Raw genomic sequence first — 8646 nt, 5'->3', positions numbered from 1 at the left:
ACATGCCTATTGGCATTAATTAATTGTTAATATATGCATCCTGCCCCCAAGCCCCCCCCCAAGAATATACAGGCTTGCAAAGAAGTGAAACAAATTCAGAATGATTCCAGGCGGCATTTTAAACATTCCTTCAAGAACATTTGCAGATCTTGGTCCTTCTGGACTAAGCTGCAGTCAGTGTAGGTTTGGTTAAATGTCAGAAGAAATTAAGAAAAAGAGAAGTCTCTCCTCCTGTATTTCTGTGCTTACATATTTTTCTCTTAAATGTGGCAAACCCAACAGTATAATTCAGAAGGAACACAATTGGAAATGGACTGGCAAACATCTCAGGAAAGCTTGGCTGAACTGGAACTTTGCACATGCCTTGAAACTATGTGTGCAGTGTATCTTTCCTCTGAGCAATGAAAGCAAGTAGTGGATCAGAGAAAGCAGTTGCTGTGTAAGCCAAAAACTGATCCAAAGCTATAGGCATGCAGGCACAAACATGAACAGCATGCATAAGCCTAATTAATCCCCTGGAACCCAGTGCCATATCTAATGCAGGTAATGCCTCTAATTTGGCTATTAATTATCCCTTGTGAGTAATGGATTCCCTCCAGTAAGCACATCTCATTAAAGTAAGTACCTTCATTTGCATATCCTGAGAAATTCAAGCTCAACTCCTGCAGCAGTCACATGATCTGATTGGCTAAGATACCCATGTGATTCTGCTGCAGCTGTGTGGTGGGAACTATAATGGCTGTGATCCATAATGTTTCAGAACAATTAACTACCTGTGTCTTTTGTTATTCAGTGTCACATGTGTCCAGGGCTTGGAATGAACTAGTTCATCGGAATGAAATTTTATTTAGTTATTGCATTTATATCCCACCTTTTTCTCTATGAAGCTCAAAGTGGTGTACATGGTTTCCCCCTCCTCAGTTAATACCCACAACAATCCTATGGGATGAGAGGCAGTGACTGGACCAATGCCACCAAGTGAGCTTCATGGCCAAGGAGAGATTTGAAGCCCTGTTTCCCAGGTCATAGTCTGTTCCTCTAACCATTATGCACACTAGCACTCTACACCTAAAAGTAGTTCTCATAATTGCTGGTGAACTAGTATAGGTGGACTAAATTCATTTGGGGGTAGAACTATGAATGATTTCTAGTTCATCTTCATGGCTACTGCCCCCAACCCAGCAGGAGGCCTGGACTCTTAGAGCGTGCACACAACACACACACACACTTTTTAAAAGAAAGGTACAAAACAAAAGGTGAAAGGCACATTCTAAGGCTTATTAGGCAGGTATGGAGGAGCTGCTGTTGATACTGTCAATCACTGTGGCTAAACAAACAAAAGGAGGGAATGTGAGGCATTTCCTGTGCCTTCTCTTCTGAAGAGAATCACTTTCTTCTAACAAGAACAGCTTGAAGTGAGACGTAGAGTTCTAGGAACAAAGAAGAAGAAGAAGAAGAAGAAGAAGAAGAAGAAGAAGAAGAAGAAGAAGAAGAAGAGTTTGGATTTGATATCCCGCCTTTCACTCCCTTTAAGGAGTCTCAAAGCGGCTAACATTCTCCTTTCCCTTCCTCCCCCACAACAAACACTCTGTGGGGTGAGTGGGGCTGGGAGACTTCAAAGAAGTGTGACTGGCCCAAGGTCACCCAGCAGCTGCATGTGGAGGAGCGGAGACACGAACCCGGTTCCCCAGATTAGGAGTCTACCGATCTTAACCACTACACCACACTGGCTCTCAGTGAATTATGAATTATGCTTTGTGCCTTTTAACACAAATTAAACAGCGTAGACGTGACACATGATACAGCATAGACATGTAATACAATTATGAGATAAGCTTCACCTGTTGAAATTCTGTCTGTCAGACATCTTATTACTTCCACTTTTGGACTCTATATTCCAGTACAGTTGCTTGTGACATTCTGAATGCTGTGTTTTCTTTTGCAGAAGACAAACATTTTATAACTCAAATGCTTACTTGGATTAACTTGAAGTGAACTAGTTGGCTTCGTAAAAGAACTGGTTCTGTTTTGGACAGGTGGAACTCGAACTTTTAAAAAGTTACTTTTTAAAAGTAACTTTACAAGCACGGTTTATGCCCATTCCAGACATTAATGAGATCATCTTGCAAATCTAGGTTAATGCCTGATGAAATATAACTAGACTATAACTTGACTTCTCTTAGATCCCCAAGTTGTTCAGCCTTTTGGAATATACCTAGAAGGTCGCTTTAGGCTTCTCTTTTCCATTATAGGACAAGGCATCTCATTTTCCTCTTGCTTCAGCTATTAAGTCCTCCTTCCTGTCGTTTAGGATCTCCTGAGAGATCCTAACTCTGAGAGAACCACAAGAGGCTTTTCATAAGGCTTGCTTTTCCCCCCGTTTGGCTTTTATGTATCCATAGCCTAAGACTAATCAGTGTTCAAAATAGGAATGGAATTAATGGGAGGAGGAAATACCATTGAATTCCTGTGTGTCCCCATTGTCTCTGAGCTTGCTTATCATCAGAAGGCGAGCTTTAACCACTTTATCTGTTCAGTTTTATATCCTGTTCTGAAGGTACAGCACAGTCTATGACAGAAATATCACACAAAGGCTCACATGTTGCTTTAGATGAGTCAAAGTTAGAGCTCATCGCTCTGAAATTTCCCCGGTACATGTAACCACAGCAACCTTATTTTTGGCTCAGAAGAAGAAGCTGTGACATCATAGAGATTTAAAAAAGAAAGCAATTCAGCTGAGGAAAGGAAGCTTTGCAAGGATTTAACCAGAGCATCACATTCCTTAAGAGAGCAACAGCAATTATGCCCCCCCCCATAACATGGAAAGCTCAATTTAAAGATCAGCTAGTTTCAGTTCAAGTTCATCCTGTTCAAAAAGGAACTAGTTCCCATTTATCCCTTTACAAAATGAACTAGTTTGGTTCATGTATGGCTGGGAATGTTACTGGCCTGAAATCTTGGAGAGGTACTGCCTGTCAATGTGGACAATATGGAGGTAGATAACTTAGAAAAGGCAGCTTCCTATGTTCAGTGACTGCAGGGGGTTGGGTGGGTGAATATGAATCCTGCCAAAATTGCCTCCCTTCCATTAGCAGGCTTCCTGAACATCTTTTCCACAACTCTGCTCACCGATTCTTAGGATCCAAACCAATGCACATAGGAGGTTGCCTTACACCAAGTCAGGACATTGGTCCATCTATCTCAGCAATGTCAACACTGACTGGCAGCATCTCCCCAAGGTTTCCAGCAGGGACTGGAGATGCCAGGGACTGAACCTGAGACCTTTTTCGTGCAAGGCAGATGCTCTGCTACTGAGCTACAGCCCTTGCTCTGAATGACTAATGACTTGATATGTGTGTTCATGCACACGTGTATGGGAATGTTGAAGAATTGGAGAGCTGGAAGGGACCCAAATGGCCATCTATTCCAACCCCCTTCAATGCAGGTATTGCAGCTAACAGCCCACCAAGAGCCCATGAAGGGAGCAACTTTTGGACTCCTGCTTTTAATAGCTTGTGTTGGTTTGTTTGTTTGTTTTGGTTTTCCAACAGTTCACCTGCACTGAATTTCCCTTTCTTCTCTCAGGGCAATTCATTCAGGACATGATGATGATCCCCCCAGATCTCTTGAGAAATCAGAGCAGTTGGCAACTCGATTTCCATTAACTGCAATTGGAATGACCGAGGTAAGAAAACATCAGTGCACAGAAGTCTTTGCAGAAAAAAGGAGGAAAGGAGGAAGGGCAAAGGCACAGATTTCCAATGACTCATCCAAATATCTGCAGCTCTCCAGAAAACTGGGTTTTGCTATAATCATATGCAGCATGGGTAATATGCATTTCCAAAAAGAGCAAGACTGCAAAGTGACAATGGAGGACGTCATGTGGCCTGACGTTCAAAGCTGTAAGCTGCTTAGACCAGCACAGTCTCAGCGACGCAACTTTAAAGAGGAAGCTTGCTAATTCAGCAAATGACAATAGAACAAACTGGCTCAGAACTTATGCAATGTGCGTGTGTATATATCCAGTGTCAGCCCATAATTTAAAGTCTTAAAAGCATGGCAAGGGACATATGACGGAAACAAAAAAAGGTCATGTCAGAGAGAGATGTCAGCCCCAAGGCAAATGACACATTACAGCAGAAAAAGCGTCAATTACAGAACAAAATGCAAGACGATCAACTCCCACCACAGAGAGATCCTAGTAGTAATAATTTGCAAAAACATACCAGAAACTGCTATTATTATAAGTTTAGTAGTTTATGACACATTTGCAACTTTGGAGAAATAGGCAGGCAAGAACTAGCTCGCAAGTGGTGTCCTAGTTAACATCCTGTTAATCCATCTCTTAAGAAGCGTTTAGGAAAAGCACAGGCTGTTTTTCAAAAGTCTGCTGTAGCACTCACTTGTTATGTTTCGCAAATATCTCTATCAATACAAGCTTTGAGATCCATGCAATGCAGCTATGGTCTTTGCTGTCAGGGGACAATTGGGGGTACACATATACCAAGCATTACGTGCAATGCTATATTTAAGTGCACATCCTTAAAGTGGCGCTGTGGGTTAAAGCCTCAGCGCCTAGGACTTGCCGATCGAAAGGTCGGCGGTTCAAATCCCCGCAGCGGGGTGCGCTCCCGTTGCTCGGTCCCAGCGCCTGCCAACCTAGCAGTTCGAAAGCACACCAGTGCAAGCAGATAAATAGGGACCGCTTACTGGTGGGAAGGTAAACAGCGTTTCCGTGTGCTGCGCTGGCTCGCCAGATGCAGCTTTGTCACGCTGGCCACGTGACCCGGAAGTGTCTCCGGACAGCGCTGGCCCCCGGCCTCTTAAGTGAGATGGGCGCACAACCCTAGAGTCGGACACGACTGGCCCATACGGGCAGGGTACCTTTACCTTAAAGGTGAAGCCATTAACTGCTTGATAGCACCAACTTGTTTGTGAGGCATGGCTACTTTGTGAGTTTATGTGACAAAACATACTGTAGTAGATTGGGGGGGGGCAGTCAAGGTGGTATCTGTGGGTCCCTTCCAGAACTGTGATTCTCTACCAAAGAGTTTTGGGATTTAGAAGAGGCCACGGGACTGGCCAGACAAGTTTCTTTGCAAGACAATGGCCTGAGCTGGCCAAAGTGGTTGGCCTATTGCCATAGAAACAAATGGGCAAGCCTTTCCCAACCTCACCCTTCTAGGATGGAGAACAATAGGCTACCATAAGTTGGCGAGGTGTTCTGTGTGTGTGAGAGAGAGAGCTCCTTTGGCTAATGTTGGAAGCTAGAGACACAGAGACTTCTCTTGCCCTGTGCTGGAACCAAAGGTATGGCTTGGGGATCTCCCAGGGAACCTAATGGGGAGGCAAGTTCTGCTAGAGTGTTAAAGTTGCGAGCCCTTCCATCCTATTCCCAGGCTGTATATAGTAAAGGTAAAAGGACCCCTGACCGTTAAGAAAGTGCACAGTGGAGACGCCTTTCCCCTTCCCCTTCTGTTAGTATCCAGACGACTGGGGGATAAAAGGCTGATGGAAATGTCATGGAGGATGCTTTGTGGAATTTGATTTTAAGGAAGCACCCTTGAGGGAGAATGCACAATGAAGAGGGGGGGGAAAGTGCAGATTTGTGGAGATTAAATCACCACAATATAGCATAGTAGGTAAAGGTGGGTGAATCTTTATTTTTCACAAGATCAACAGTTTCTTCATGGCAGCTAGTTATTTTGTGTACGGGCACATTTTGGAACTCCTGTGGAAGGCTTCAGATGATGAATGGGTGTGCAATAATCAAAACTGGTTGATTTTTTAAAAAAATAAAAATACACACTGAATTTATTTTGGGAATTATAGGGACAGAACTACCTAAAATGTATAGAAACTTATTTATGTATGCTATTACAGTGGCAAGAATGTTACTTGCCCCAAAATGGAAAGAAGCAGAAGTCCCAGCAAAGGAAGAATGGATACAAAAACTTATGCAATACGCAGAAATGGTGAAACTTACCGGAAGAATAAGAAATCAAGATAAGAATTTTTTAAATGAAAGAATGCAAATGGTTTGCTGAATTTACAGATAAATTATAAACAGATAAAAACATTGGCAGGATTATTGTAATAACCTGCAGTTTTAGAAGAGTATATCTTTAAAGAAGATGAGTAAATGAGCAAATAAAGTTAATTTGGATATGCAGAAGATATTAAAAACAAATTTAAGGAACTGCAGAAAGAGGGGGAAGGAAGTCAAGTTTTGAAATGTCAAAATGATTTGTAAAATTAGTGAAATGTATAAAATTAGTGAAATGAATTAATAATAACAATACGTACTGAAAGTCCTTTGAATACTTATTTGCAGTACCCCATACTACTTAAGGGAACCAATGATCTGTATAAGAGATAATAAGGAAGAAAGGCCGACACAGCCACACATTCTTTTCTTTTTTTTCCATTTACAGTACCAATTTTCTTTAGAGGAAGGACAGTGTCACTGTCATAATCAGTTAATTTGAACATGTATAGTCTGAGCAGTTATTAAGGACTTGCACAAGCAATCACATAGACAGACTCTGTGGATTCCAAAAGCAGCATCAGTTATCTTGGATATAGGGATGGGAAGAAATTTGGTTCAGTTCACACTCAAAGGCAAACCTACCTAATTTTCCAAAACTACGTGAACTGAAATACAGCTGCCCTTCAACATTTGTTCTTCAAATTTTGCAGTACAGTACTGCAGTCAAATGATGGGTATGAAAATGCCTATATCTAGGGTGAAATTTGCATGCAAATATTTATGAAAATTAATAATTCACAAAATTATTCACAAAAATTACAGACAAACATATATTAAAAAAATTGTCCAGTAGCACCTTAGAGACCAACTAAGTTTGTTCTGGGTATAACCTTTCATGTGCATGCACATTTCTTCAGATACCGATGGTGTTTTCATATCTGAAGAAGTGTGCATGCACACAAAAGCTTATACAGTGGTACCTGGGGTTACAGACGCTTCAGGTTACAGACTCCACTAACCTGGAAGTAGTGCTTGGGTTAAGAACTTTGCTTCAGGATGAGAACAGAAATCGCGTGGTGGCAGCAGGAGGCCCCAAAAGCTAAAGTGGTACCTCAGGTTAAGAACAGTTTCAGGTTAAGAACGGACCTCCAGAATAAATTAAGTTCTTAACCCGAGGTACCACTGTGCCCAGAACAAACTTAGTTGGTTTCTAAGGTGCCACTGGACAATTTTTTTATTTATTTCAACTGTGTCAGACCAACACGGCTACCTACCTGAATCTAGAAACACATATTAGTGAATGTTGTTTTGCAAACGGGTTGATATTAGGCAAAGTTGCCTACAAATGAGTCCGATGCAAATGTATCAGAAGAAATCCGCACTAAAATGTTGACGAACTTTCACGAGGACTTAAAAAAGGACAAAGTGATGTGCAACGGAGCAGAACTGAGCTTAAGAATGGAAAAATTGGAAATGGAGAGAAGCGACAACTGTTGGATTTGTCCATTCCTTTGTGGGATCCCCATCCAAACTCTGACCTTGCCCTCACCATCTGAGGCTTTTCTCTGTGTGCCCCCTCCAAGAAGGGTGCAGAGGGTGACAAAGTGAGAATGGGCCTTCTCAGTGGTGGCTCCCCATTGATGGAATACTCTCTCCAGGGGAGCATGGCTGGTTGCATCACTATCTGCTTTTAGGTGCCAAGCAAAACCATTCTTGTTTTTCCTTAGACTTTTGGATGGTCTTTTAGCTTGTACTGCTCTTGTTTTCACACTTGTTTTTTTTTAATGCTATTTGTAAATTGCTCTGAGTTCTACCCCCGCCCCTGAAAACAGTGACCAATATATATTTGTATTAATAACAAGAACAACTCCTGCCAGTTCCCACCCTGGCAGACATGATCCACACATCCCAGGCCAATTTCTCCCTGCCGACAATGAAGCTCTGACACTTCTTCGGTCTTTTAACAGGACTTGATGGATCATAACAATATGTTAATTCAGAGATCCACAACTTTCTGAACACATATAAAAAAATAATTGGCATATCATTTTCACCAAGCTGGCAGATGACAAATTGAACCCTGCTCTTTGGTAGATGTGTTTTATTTGTTTGTTTGTTTGTTTCCCGCTCCTCCTCCCTAGGGAGATCAGAGCCACGTATGGTGTAACACTATAAAACATCATCTAATGATAGACAACAGTAAAACTCACAGCAGGAGGGCAGAAAAGCCCAATTAAAGAGAAATGTTCTAACAGCCCTCCTAAACACAGGCAGTAAAGAAACCAAAAGTTTTGACTTTTCCATGGTGTTCTTCACCCAAAAACAGGCAACCTCAAATGTGAAGATGTTGAGTCCAAGTTGTTAAAAGACAACACCTGAATTATGGTTATCAAAATGAGAAGAGGCCATACGTTGGTGAATCCAGACAAGGTGTGCATTGATGATTGCAGTGCACAGCTTTGATTTCCATGGTGTGTGTGTGTGTGTGTGTGTGTGTGTGTGTGTGTGTGTGTGTAGCATCAATAGAATAGCCCGGTGTTCTTCAACCTTGAGTCCCCATATGTTGTTGGACTACAGTGTCCATCATTCCCAGGCAGTTTGATAATGATTGAGAATGATGTGAGTTGTTGTCCAAGTACATCAGTTGAAGAACACTT

The sequence above is a fragment of the Podarcis tiliguerta genome, assembly GCF_965153285.1.
Source record: "Podarcis tiliguerta genome assembly, chromosome: 4".
NCBI lineage: Eukaryota > Metazoa > Chordata > Lepidosauria > Squamata > Lacertidae > Podarcis > Podarcis tiliguerta.
The sequence above is the reverse complement of the archived record's forward strand: the minus strand, read 5'-3'. Positions refer to the sequence as shown.